The sequence below is a fragment of the Ranitomeya imitator genome, chromosome 5 (assembly GCF_032444005.1).
Source record: "Ranitomeya imitator isolate aRanImi1 chromosome 5, aRanImi1.pri, whole genome shotgun sequence".
Lineage (NCBI taxonomy): Eukaryota > Metazoa > Chordata > Amphibia > Anura > Dendrobatidae > Ranitomeya > Ranitomeya imitator.
Genome location: NC_091286.1, coordinates 613,883,411 through 613,896,756, shown reverse-complemented (window position 1 = coordinate 613,896,756; position 13,346 = coordinate 613,883,411).

Sequence of the window (13,346 nt, the reverse complement as noted above, 5' to 3'; positions counted from 1 at the left end):
GCAGGGACAGCCTGCCTGCTGAAGTAAAAGCGGCTGTGCACCTTGTACTGTGGGACTGCCAATGCCATCAAGTCACGGAAGCTGTCAGTCTCCACCAGCCTGAACGAGAGCATTTCCAGGGACAACAGTTTGGCAATGCCTGCATTCAGAGCCTGTGCTCGGGGGTGGTTGGCCGAGAATGCCCGCCTTTTCTCCCATGCCTGTACTACCGATGGCTGTAGAGTAGACTGGAAGTGTGAGGATGACTGGGAAGGTGGTGCTGTGGGTGGAATTACACAAGGTCTCTGGACAACAGTGCCAGAGGTTCTTCCATGGCGATCCTGGGAGGAAGCCAAACCAGCTGTGCGTGAGCTGGAGGAAGAGGCAACACGAGCTGAAGAGGTGGTAGCTGCCGCTGTTGGTTGGCCTACATCTTCAGTCTGTTTCTGTAACTCCACCGCGTGCCTGGTCCGCACATGTTTCCACATATTTGTGGTATTGAGGTTGCTGACATTTTTCCCTCTTTTTACTTTCTGATGACACAGCTTGCATTTGACAAAACAAATGTCATCTGCAACTGTGTCAAAAAAGGACCAGGCACTGCAAGTCTTGGGAGCGCCCTTTCTGGCTTTGGAAAGAGACAGGCTCCTAACGGGTGCCAAAGTGGAGGCTACAGGCTCCGCAGTCTTCCCCCTCCTTCTCCCTCTTTGGCCCGTAAGGGGAAGCTCTTCCTGAGCTGCTGCTCACACCACCTTCCTGTTCCTCACGCCACGATGGGTCAAGGACCTCATCATCTCCACTACCCTCTGCCACCAACTGCTCCTCCTGGGTAGTCTCGGCAGCACAGTACGCATCAGAAAGCGGCACCTGAGTTTCATCATCAGATGCGTACTGCGCTGTGGTCACCGGAGGCACTGGCCCACCTGCCTCTTCAGAGTCAGAGAAAAAAAGCTGTTGGGCATCACTGCACACTGCCTCTTCTTCCATTTCTCCAATGCTGCTTGGCTGGCCCCCTGTTTCCAAGCCAAGAGATTCAGAGAACAGAAGTAGAGACGGCTCCTGTCCTGGGCTCTCTGACTGCCTGGCCAATTTGGCAGGTGGTGAAGAGACAGATGGCTGCTCTCCAGTGCTCTGTGCCTGAGAGGATGTGGCACAAAACTGAAGTCGATGCCGAGGCGTTAGCTGCCATCCACCCGACAACGGCTTCAATTTGGTCTTCACGCAGCAGCGGTGCACGGCGCTCTCCGACAAAGCTGCGCATGAAGGACTGTTCCCTGCTGAAACTGAGTGACGACGAGTCACCGGCGCCCGCAGCAGGCACAGAATCACCACGTCCTCTCCCTGCTCCTCTCCCTGCTCCGCGCCCACGCCCACGTGCCTTACTCCCTGCCCTCTTCATCTTGGTTGACAGATAAAGATAAGCAGAAAAGTACTAAGGCCTTAGTGTGCTTATTCCTGAAATGCTCCTCCTAACAGGTGTAAGAAACACTAATGTTGTAAAGTGTGGACTAAACTTTATTATTTTTCAAATGTGGTCTACACAAGTGTTAAGTTGTGTTTGGTGAACTTTACCTTTTTTTTGTGCAGATCGGGCTACAGAGCTAGTTTAAATCACACGGAGACCGTGCAGACAGCCGTAAACGGCGCTGCAAGGCCAAAAAACCCTCCTCTAGGTTATCCTATGTAGTGTTTTTCCACTATTTAGCTGGAGACGGGGGGAAAGACACTAATAGGAATTTTTTTTTTTAAATTTTAAACAGGCTGCACTATTTGAAAAAAAGTAAATTGTTTTTCAAGGTATGAGGCAGTAACGCACCCTGAGCTGAATCCAACCGGCTATAGCTGCACACAGACTACAGGGCGAGCTGCGCTCACACAGAGACCGTGCAGACAGCCGTAAACGGCGCTGCAAGGCCCAATAAACCCCCTCTAGGTTATCCTATGTAGTGTTTTTCCACTATTTAGCTGGAGACGGGTGGAAAAACACTAATAAGAATTTTTTTTTTAAAATTTTAAACAGGCTGCACTATTTGAAAAAAAGGAAAATTTTTCTCAAGGTATGAGCCAGTAACGAACCCTGAGCTGAATCCAACCGGCTATGGCTGCACACAGACTACAGGGCGAGCTGCGCTCACACAGAGACCGTGCAGACAGCCGTAAACGGCGCTGCAAGGCCCAATAAACCCCCTCTAGGTTATCCTATGTAGTGTTTTTCCACTATTTAGCTGGAGACGGGTGGAAAAACACTAATAGGAATTTTTTTTTTTAAATTTTAAACAGGCTGCACTATTTGAAAAAAAGGAAAATTTTTCTCAAGGTATGAGCCAGTAACGAACCCTGAGCTGAATCCAACCGGCTATGGCTGCACACAGACTACAGGGCGAGCTGGGCTCACACGGAGACCGTGCAGACAGCCGTAAACGGCGCTGCAAGGCCCAAAAAAACCCCTCTAGGTTATCCTATGTAGTGTTTTTCCACAATTTAGCTGGAGACGGGTGGAAAAACACTAATAGGGAATTTTTTTTTAAATCTTTAAACAGGCTGCACTATTTGAAAAAAAGGAAAATTTTTCTCAAGGTATGAGCCAGTAACGAACCCTGAGCTGAATCCAACCGGCTATGGCTGCACACAGACTACAGGGCGAGCTGGGCTCACAAGGAGACCGTGCAGACAGCCGTAAACGGCGCTGCAAGGCCCAAAAACCCCCCTCTAGGTTATCCTATGTAGTGTTTTTCCACAATTTAGCTGGAGACGGGTGGAAAAACACTAATAGGGAATTTGAGAAAAAATGTGCAGCAGGCTGCACTATGAGCAAAAAAGGACAACTGTGTGAGGCAGTGTGAACCCCCCCTGAGCTGAATACAACCGGGTATATGGCTGCACACAGACTACAGAGTGAGCTGCACACACACACACACACAGAGACCTTGCAGAACGCTGTTAAAACAGCGCTGCAAGGCAAGAGCAAGGTGAACAGTGAAGAACACACAGCGTTTTGCTAAATTAGCCTTTGGAAAGGAAAATAAAGCAATTAGCTAGCTCAACTGGCCCTCAGTTAGAACACAGCGTCCTGTCCCTAACTGAAATCACAGCAGAGTGAGCGCAAAATGGCGGCAGCGTTTTTTATAGTGCAGAGTGACATCATTTCAGCAGCCAATCACAGCCTTGCCAGTACTTACATGCCCACCATGCTAAACAGGATGTGCCCACACTTCCATTCATTCCTCATTGGCTGCTGCGTTCTGTTTGAATTCTGGGAACTTCCGATTCCGGTATCCGATACGCGGGAAGTATCGGAATTCGGTATCGGAATTCCGATACCGCAAATATCGGCCGATACCCGATACTTGCGGTATCGGAATGCTCAACACTAGTTAACAATAAAAAAGCACATCATCTTCACCTTTTCTCAGCCATCACCTGACTTCTTATATCTACTCTTTTGCTGATCAGTCTTTTGTGCGGTTGGTTGAGTCGTCTGCCACTGAGGCTCATGGGGGAGAGGGGAGCGATGCACCTCATTGACTTTAAGGGAATGCCAGACAATTTCAAGACTGGTTCAAAGGACTAGAAGATGCAGTGGTGGTGTAAGGGCACGAGAGAGGTCGGCCTAAGACAGAGGAGTATTATGTACTATTTTTTAACCCCTACCATCCATATGTTATGCGTTGGGGTCTGGAGAAATCTCAGATTACAATAAACATGTTATCACATCAATCAGGACACTTTCGAGTAACACTGAATTTATTGAGACTGAATCGAATCTACCAGCACATTTGAGTGATTCTACCCAAAATGAATTATCTTATGTTTTCTCCTTTCTATTCCTAAAGAGGCCGCTATCTGTAATGTTCCTGACAGTATGAAAAAAGAAGTAAGAGTTATAAATAAGCTTGTGTTTGTCATGATATGTACTTTTGCCCTGTCCTGTATTTGAATAATATGCCATTTGATGTATGTAACTGTTCTCTGGTTTCTATTAGCTGTAATTTATGTATTTTCTTGTGCTGGGAGTTCACCTGTAACAATATGTCTCCTTCCCCCAATACTTGCAGCCCTAAGCTCTAATGTAATTAAGCTTTGTCAACATCACTAGTGGAGGAATAGTCATTCTTCCTCACAGCGGGTGGCTAGTCAAATGTACATACTACGTGGACTACGTGGACTATAGACTACTTGGAGCCCACCAGTCTAGAATCTTCTGGTGGACCCAACCATTGAATAGAAGGTGTGACCCCTACCCCCCTTCATGGGCGGATCCCAGGAGCTCAGACAATCCATTCTTATTTTGAGATCAGATGTGAGTTGATCCTTGAAGGAGAAGGAGTGGGGATTCTTAGCTGAGGCAAGACCCCATGTCCATCTGTGACTGCGGAAGCGAACGGGGCGAGACTTGAGCTGAGGACATATCTCGTCGTTCATGGGATTGTTTTGGGATCCCTTGGACTCGGGTGGACTATTGCTTTGTTACCTGGCACAAGGATTATCGGGAGGTGCCCCCGAACCTGTTCCGTTGGACTAATTGTGGACTCTGTAGATCTACCTGCATGTGTTGTTCCAGCGTTCTTGATAATAAATCTGTGGAATCATCCCTTGGCCTGTTGCCCCTTCTTGCTCTGCCGTACACCCCGTCACAGTGTTCTATGTAAATTAACATTGAATTGTCTTTCAATGCAGTTCAGACACAGAACATTCCTCTCCTGGCTTCATTAAAGGGTTATTCCGACCTTCATAAATGCGTAAAACAAACACATTTGCAGTTTACTGCTTATAACATTTTCCTTCATTCTTGAGATATTAACACTTTTATTTTATTTACAGCTTGTTGCCTTGAAGACCAGCCGCTGCATCTACACAAGAGATCATGTGCCGCGCTTATAAGCTTTTTTCTATTGAGCTTGTAAGCATTGTTTTGAAACTGGCCAGGATCGCTGGAGCATACCAAGAATCTGCCTCCAGAGCTTATTTTAAATGAACATTTACCATTAGACATTTACCAGTGTGAGACATGTAATGACTGACAGTCTGCTCACCTGATCTACATGTTTCACACTGGTAACTGTCCCATTCCATTTACAATTAGCTCTGGAGGCAGATTATCGGGGAGATTTGGTTCCGGACCATAGATCTTAACACCTCACTTACATATTAAGAAAAATGTGGGTTTTATGGTAATAGGACTTCGGATTGCAGATGTCAAGGTATGACTTTATTCAATTTCCTGTGACTTGCATGGCCATACAGACGGCTGAGGGGGGTTGATCCTACTGACAGATTCCCTTTAAAGGGAACCTGTCACCCCCAAAATCGAAGGTGAGCTAAGCCCAACAGCATCAGGGGCTTATCTACAGCATTTTGGAATGCTGTAGATAAGCCTCCGATGTTTCCTGGAAGATGAGAAAAAGAAGTTAGATTATACTCACCCAGGGGCGGTCCCAGTATGATGGGCGTCGGCAGTCCGGGGCCTCCCATCTTCTTACGATGATGTCCTCTTTTTGCATTCACGCTGCAGCTCCGGTGCAGGCGTACTTTGATTTCCCTATTAAGGGCAGAGCAAAGTACTGCAGTGCGCAGGCTTCGGGCCTCTCTGACATTTCCCGACTCCTGCGCACTGCAGTACTTTGCTCTGCCCTCAACATGGCAGGCAAAGTAAGCCTACGCCAGAGCGGCAGCATGACTACAAGAAGAGGACGTTATCGTAAGAAGATGGGAGGCCCATGACCGGACCGCGATGCCCATTGGACCGGACCGCACCGGGACTGCCCCTGGGTGAGTATAAAATAACCTCTTTTTCTCATCTTTCAGGATACATCAGGGGCTTATCTACAGAATGCTGTAAATAAGCCCCTGATGCTGGTGGGCTTAGCTCACCTTCGATTTTGGGGGTGACAGGTTCCCTTTAAGCAAGTAGTCCTAATTCCCAAGAAGATAGCTGCAGAACCCTAAGGCCTGTCCTGGGAAGTAGCAGTGGACTATGCACTATTAATACAGTATATCTGCTTCTCACAACTAATGTTTCAAGTATGTGCCTCTGTGTACCACAGATGTAAACCACCAAGGTTTTGTACTGCTGTCTGTAACCATCAGTAAAGTAAGTTTGCTACCCAACTTCTACTTCCTTGGGCTTATCCCAATGTCACGAGGTATACAACATCAAAATCCAGCCACAATGGAACAGTATTGACAGTATCACAGAAACTTAGCCTTTTTTATGTGGCCACCACTGATGTTATTGTGCCAAGCAGATGGCATGGCGGAATATTATGACAAAGGATTCACTCCACTGCCTGTTGTTCTAGACTTCGCACACCACACATGCCCAGTATCAGAAGAACCAGAGGCTGGTACAGCTTCCCTCACTGCAGAAGTATCGGATGCTCCCAGACTTGGTTTACAGAAACATATCCTAGTCAGTAGGACATTAATCAAGCCAATGTGGGAATATTTAGGGTCCAGTCTGCATGATTTCTCGGGAAAGCAACACCAACTAAATTACTCTGTTGCGCCTCTTTAAATGCAATGCTCATTACTTTAAGAAGTCACATATCTCTTTTTGCTAGAAGGGATTTTTCAGAAAGTGCCATCTTCAAAAACACATTAACATTGTGAGTAACACCATGTTGGCATTTTGAAGGATGGTAGAAAATGTGATGACAAGATTTTTCTGGAATAATTGACACCTCAGTATGAAATTGGAAGCGTAAAGAGATGCAATCATACCTATAGGTAACTATATTATGGCACTGTATATCCCAGATGTGGTACACAGTTGTAATATGCAGTAGTTGTGTGAAGGGTGAAGTATTATCATGATGAAAATATGTATAATAGGCTTTGATATATATAGAGAAAAAATAGACGTTGCTATAAATACTTGTCATGTTTGTAGTCCTTGTAAAATGCTGTTAACCAGCAGAAGGATGTCCTTTGCAAGCCTTACAAGGTGACGTCATGCATAAGGTTGATGTTACCCTTAAGAATAATCAGTCATTCTGTAATTATTTAACCAGATGGCTTAAAGTCATTTATAACCCAAGGCGGCAGTCTAGGAATATTTTAATATGAATGGGATTTGCTGAATTATGGCACGGGCCATTTGCCTTAAACTGAGCTGACTTTGGTTTTGTGAAATGTATTTTTAGACTCTAACTTCATAATTGGTTATACATGAATGACTGAAGCGTTTCCAAATTTTTCTCAAATGTAATTGAAATGCACTTTTGCTCCTGCACTATTCTATGCATTTAGTATCAGCTCACATTTTGTTGATTTATTTAAAGCTATTGTTGTTGCCCAACTCTTTAAAAACCAAACCTACCAATATTATTATTATTATTATTTATTGTTATAGCGCCATTTATTCCATGGCGCTTTACATGTGAGGAGGGGTATACATAATAAAAACAAGTACAATAATCTTAAACAATACAAGTCATAACTGGTACAGGAGGAGTGAGGACCCTGCCCGCGAAGGCTCACAATCTATAAGGGATGGGTGAGAATACAGTAGGTGAGGATAGAGCTGGTCATGCAGCGGTTTGGTCGATCGATGGTTACTGCAGGTTGTAGGCTTGTCAGAAGAGGTGGGTCTTCAGGTTCTTTTTGAAGGTTTCGATGGTAGGCGAGAGTCTGATGTGTTGTGGTAGAGGGTTCCAGAGTAGGGGTGATACGCGAGAGAAATCTTGTATACGATTGTGGGAAGAGGAGATAAGAGGGGAGCAGAGAAGGAGATCTTGTGAGGATTGGAGGTTGCGTGTATGTAAGTACCGGGAGACGAGGTCACAGATATATGGAGGAGACAGGTTGTGGATGGCTTTGTACGTCATGGTTAGAGTTTTGTACTAGAGTCTCTGGGCAATGGGGAGCCAGTGAAGGGATTGACAGAGAGGAGAGGCCGGGAATAGCGGGGAGACAGGTCGATTAGTCAGGCAGCAGAGTTTAAAATAGTTTGGAGGGGTGCGAGAGTGTTAGAGGAGAGGCCACAGAGCAGGAGGTTGCAGTAGTCAAGGTGAGAGATGATGAGTGCATGGACTAGGGTTTTTGCAGATTCTTGGTTGAGGAATGAACGGATTCATGAAATATTTTTGAGTTGAAGTCGGCAGGAAGTGGAAAGGGCTTGGATATGTGGTTTGAAGGAGAGATCAGCATCAAGGATTACCCCGAGGCAGCGAGCTTGTGGGACTGGGGAGAGTGGGCAGCCATTTACTGTAATGGATAGGTTTGTAGGGGGGGGTCGCGTGAGATGGGGGAAAGTTGATGAATTCTGTTTTGTCCATGGTGAGTTTGAGAAATCTAGCGGAGAAGAAGGATGAAAAAGTGGACAGACATTGAGCGATTCTGGTTAGTAGGGAGGTGATATCTGGTCCAGAGATGTAGATCTGTGTGTCATCAGCATAGAGGTGATACTGAAAGCCATGAGATTCTATGAGCTTTCCCAGGCCAAAGGTGTAAATGGAGAAGAGCAGGGGCCCAAGGACTGAACCTTGTGGGACTCCGACAGATAGGGGGCGAGGTGAGGAGGTGGTGTGTGAGTGGGAGACGCTGAATGTCCGGTCTGTAAGGTATGATGAGATCCAGGATAGGGCCAAGTCTCTGATGTCAAGGGATGAGAGGGTCTGTAATAATAGGGAATGGTCCACTGTGTTAAAGGCAACCGACAGGTCGAGGAGGAGGACAGAGTAGTGTCGCTTGCTCTTGGCGGTTAAGAGGTCATTGGTGACCTTAGTTAGTACAGTTTCAGTGGAATGGTGTGACCGGAAGCCAGATTGTAAGCGGTCAAAGAGGGAGCAAGAAGAGAGATGGGAGGAAAGTTCAAGGAAAATGTGTTGTTCCATTAGTTTGGAGGCATAAGGGAGAAGTGATATAGGGCAATAACAAGATACAGAGGATGGGTCAAGAGAGTGCTTTTTGAGGATAAGTGTGATGGAGGCATGTTTAAAGCTTGAGGGGAAAACACCAGTTGTTAGTAGTATTGAGCATTCCGATACCGCAAGTATCGGGTATCGGCCGATATTTGCAGTATTGGAATTCCAATACCGGGTTCCGATACTTTCAGTGTATCGGAAACCGGAATCGGAAATTCCCATCATGCAAACTCCCGGGTTTTTATGAATGAGCCAATGAGGAATGATTTGAAGTGTGGGCACATCCTGTTCTGTATGGTGGGTATGTAACTACTGGCATGGCTGTGATTGGCTGCTGAAATGATGTCACGACGCCCTTTAAAAGTTGCCGCCGCCATTTTGCGCCCACTCTGCTGTGAATTCAGTTAGGGACAGGACACTGTGTTCTGACTGAGGGCCAGTTTAGAGATTGCGATTTGCTTAATTTTGCTTAATCCAGGCTAAATTAGCAACCGCTGTGTGCTCACCTTGCTTTTGCCTTGCAGCGCTGTTCACAGCTGTCTGCAAGGTCTGTGTGTGTGAGTGCAGCTCACTCTGCTGTCTGTCCATAGCCATAGCCGGTTGTGGTCAGCTCAGGGTGCTTCACTGCCTCAAAATAATTAATCCTTTTTTTGGGGGGGCAATTAGTGCAGCCTGCTGCACATTATTCCACATATATCCTATATTAGTGGCTTTCCATCTGTATCCTGCTAGATTGTGGAAAGTCACTATATAGGATTAGATAGAGGAGCTTTGTTTGGCCTTGCAGCGCCGTTCACGGCTGTCTGCACGGTCTGTGTGGGTGCAGCTCACTCTGCTGTCTGTCCATAGCCATAGCGGTTGTGTTCAGCTCAGAGTGCGTCACTGCCTCATACTGCTAAATCCATAGTCCTTTTTTGCAATTAGTGCACCCTGCTGCACATTTTTTTCAAATATATCCTAAATTAGTGGCTTTCCATCTGTATCCTGCTAGATTGTGGAAAATCACTATATAGGATTAGATAGAGGAGCTTTGTTTGGCCTTGCAGCGCCGTTCGCGGCTGTCTGCACGGTCTGCGTGGGTGCAGCTCACTCTGCTGTCTGTCCATAGCCATAGCCGGTTGTGTTCAGCTCAGAGTGCGTCACTGCCTCATACTGCTGAATCCATTGTCCTAAATTGCAATTAGTGCAGCCAGCTGCACCTTTTTTCAATAATATCCTATTAGTGTCTTTCCATACGTAACATAGTAACATAGTAACATAGTTAGTAAGGCCGAAAAAAGACATTTGTCCATCCAGTTCAGCCTATATTCCATCATAATAAATCCCCAGATCTACGTCCTTCTACAGAACCTAATAATTGTATGATACAATATTGTTCTGCTCCAGGAAGACATCCAGGCCTCTCTTGAACCCCTCAACTGAGTTCGCCATCACCACCTCCTCAGGCAAGCAATTCCAGATTCTCACTGCCCTAACAGTAAAGAATCCTCTTCTATGTTGGTGGAAAAACCTTCTCTCCTCCAGACGCAAAGAATGCCCCCTTGTGCCCGTCACCTTCCTTGGTATAAACAGATCCTCAGCGAGATATTTGTATTGTCCCCTTATATACTTATACATGGTTATTAGATCGCCCCTCAGTCGTCTTTTTTCTAGACTAAATAATCCTAATTTCGCTAATCTATCTGGGTATTGTAGTTCTCCCATCCCCTTTATTAATTTTGTTGCCCTCCTTTGTACTCTCTCTAGTTCCATTATATCCTTCCTGAGCACCGGTGCCCAAAACTGGACACAGTACTCCATGTGCGGTCTAACTAGGGATTTGTACAGAGGCAGTATAATGCTCTCATCATGTGTATCCAGACCTCTTTTAATGCACCCCATGATCCTGTTTGCCTTGGCAGCTGCTGCCTGGCACTGTCTGCTCCAGGTAAGTTTATCATTAACTAGGATCCCCAAGTCCTTCTCCCTGTCAGATTTACCCAGTGGTTTCCCGTTCAGTGTGTAATGGTGATATTGATTCCCTCTTCCCATGTGTATAACCTTACATTTATCATTGTTAAACCTCATCTGCCACCTTTCAGCCCAAGTTTCCAACTTATCCAGATCCATCTGTAGCAGAATACTATCTTCTCTTGTATTAACTGCTTTACATAGTTTTGTATCATCTGCAAATATCGATATTTTACTGTGTAAACCTTCTACCAGATCATTAATGAATATGTTGAAGAGAACAGGTCCCAATACTGACCCCTGCGGTACCCCACTGGTCACAGCGACCCAGTTAGAGACTATACCATTTATAACCACCCTCTGCTTTCTATCACTAAGCCAGTTACTAACCCATTTACACACATTTTCCCCCAGACCAAGCATTCTCATTTTGTGTACCAACCTCTTGTGCGGCACGGTATCAAACGCTTTGGAAAAATCGAGATATACCACGTCCAATGACTCACCGTGGTCCAGCCTATAGCTTACCTCTTCATAAAAACTGATTAGATTGGTTTGACAGGAGCGATTTCTCATAAACCCATGCTGATATGGAGTTAAACAGTTATTCTCATTGAGATAATCCAGAATAACATCCCTCAGAAACCCTTCAAATATTTTACCAACAATAGAGGTTAGACTTACTGGCCTATAATTTCCAGGTTCACTTTTAGAGCCCTTTTTGAATATTGGCACCACATTTGCTATGCGCCAATCCTGCGGAACAGACCCTGTCGCTATAGAGTCACTAAAAATAAGAAATAATGGTTTATCTATTACATTACTTAGTTCTCTTAGTACTCGTGGGTGTATGCCATCCGGACCTGGAGATTTATCTATTTTAATCTTATTTAGCCGGTTTTGCACCTCTTCTTGGGTTAGATTGGTGACTCTTAATATAGGGTTTTCATTGTTTCTTGGGATTTCACCTAGCATTTCATTTTCCACCGTGAATACCGTGGAGAAGAAGGTGTTTAATATGTTAGCTTTTTCCTCGTCATCTACAACCATTCTTTCCTCACTATTTTTTAAGGGGCCTACATTTTCAGTTTTTATTCTTTTACTATTGATATAGTTGAAGAACAGTTTGGGATTAGTTTTACTCTCCTTAGCAATGTGCTTCTCTGTTTCCTTTTTGGCAGCTTTAATTAGTTTTTTAGATAAAGTATTTTTCTCCCTATAGTTTTTTAGAGCTTCAGTGGTGCCATCCTGCTTTAGTAGTGCAAATGCTTTCTTTTTACTGTTAATTGCCTGCCTTACTTCTTTGTTTAGCCACATTGGGTTGTTCCTATTTCTAGTCCTTTTATTCCCACAAGGTATAAACCGCTTACACTGCCTATTTAGGATGTTCTTAAACATTTCCCATTTATTATCTGTATTCTCATTTCTGAGGATATTGTCCCAGTCTACCAGATTAAGGGCATCTCTAAGCTGTTCAAACTTTGCCTTCCTAAAGTTCAATGTTTTTGTGACTCCCTGACAAGCCCCCCTAGTGAAAGACAGGTGAAACTGCACAATATTGTGGTCGCTATTTCCTAAATGCCCAACCACCTGCAGATTTGTTATTCTGTCAGGTCTATTAGATAGTATTAGGTCTAAAAGTGCTGCTCCTCTGGTTGGATTCTGCACCAATTGTGAAAGATAATTTTTCTTGGTTATTAGCAGAAACCTGTTGCCTTTATGGGTTTCACAGGTTTCTGTTTCCCAGTTAATATCCGGGTAGTTAAAGTCCCCCATAACCAGGACCTCATTATGGGTTGCAGCTTCATCTATCTGCTTTAGAAGTAGACTTTCCATGGTTTCTGTTATATTTGGGGGTTTGTAACAGACCCCAATGAGAATTTTGTTACCATTTTTCCCTCCATGAATTTCAACCCATATGGACTCGACATCCTCATTCCCTTCGCTAATATCCTCCCTTAAAGTGGACTTTAGACAAGACTTTACATAGAGACAAACCCCTCCTCCTCTCCGATTTTTACGATCCTTTCTAAACAGACTGTAACCCTGTAAGTTAACTGCCCAGTCATAGCTTTCATCTAACCATGTCTCGGTTATTCCCACTATGTCAAAGTTACCTGTAGATATTTCTGCTTCTAGTTCTTCCATCTTGTTTGTCAGGCTTCTGGCGTTTGCGAGCATGCAGTTTAGAGGATTTTGTTTTGTTCCAATCTCCTCACTGTGGATTGTTTTAGAAATGTTCTTACCTCCCTTCTGAGTATGTTTTCCTGGGTCGTCTTTGTTCGAGTCTAATGTTTTTCTTCCCGTCCCCTCTTCTTCTAGTTTAACGCCCTCCTGATGAGTGTAGCGAGTCTTCTGGCGAATGTGTGTTTCCCAGGTTTGTTGAGGTGTAGTCCGTCTCTGGCGAGGAGTCCATCGTACAAGTAATTCACACCGTGGTCCAGGAATCCGAATCCTTGTTGTCTGCACCATCGTCTTAGCCAGTTGTTTGCATCAAGGATCCTGTTCCATCTCCTGGTGCCATGCCCATCTACTGGAAGGATAGAAGAAAAA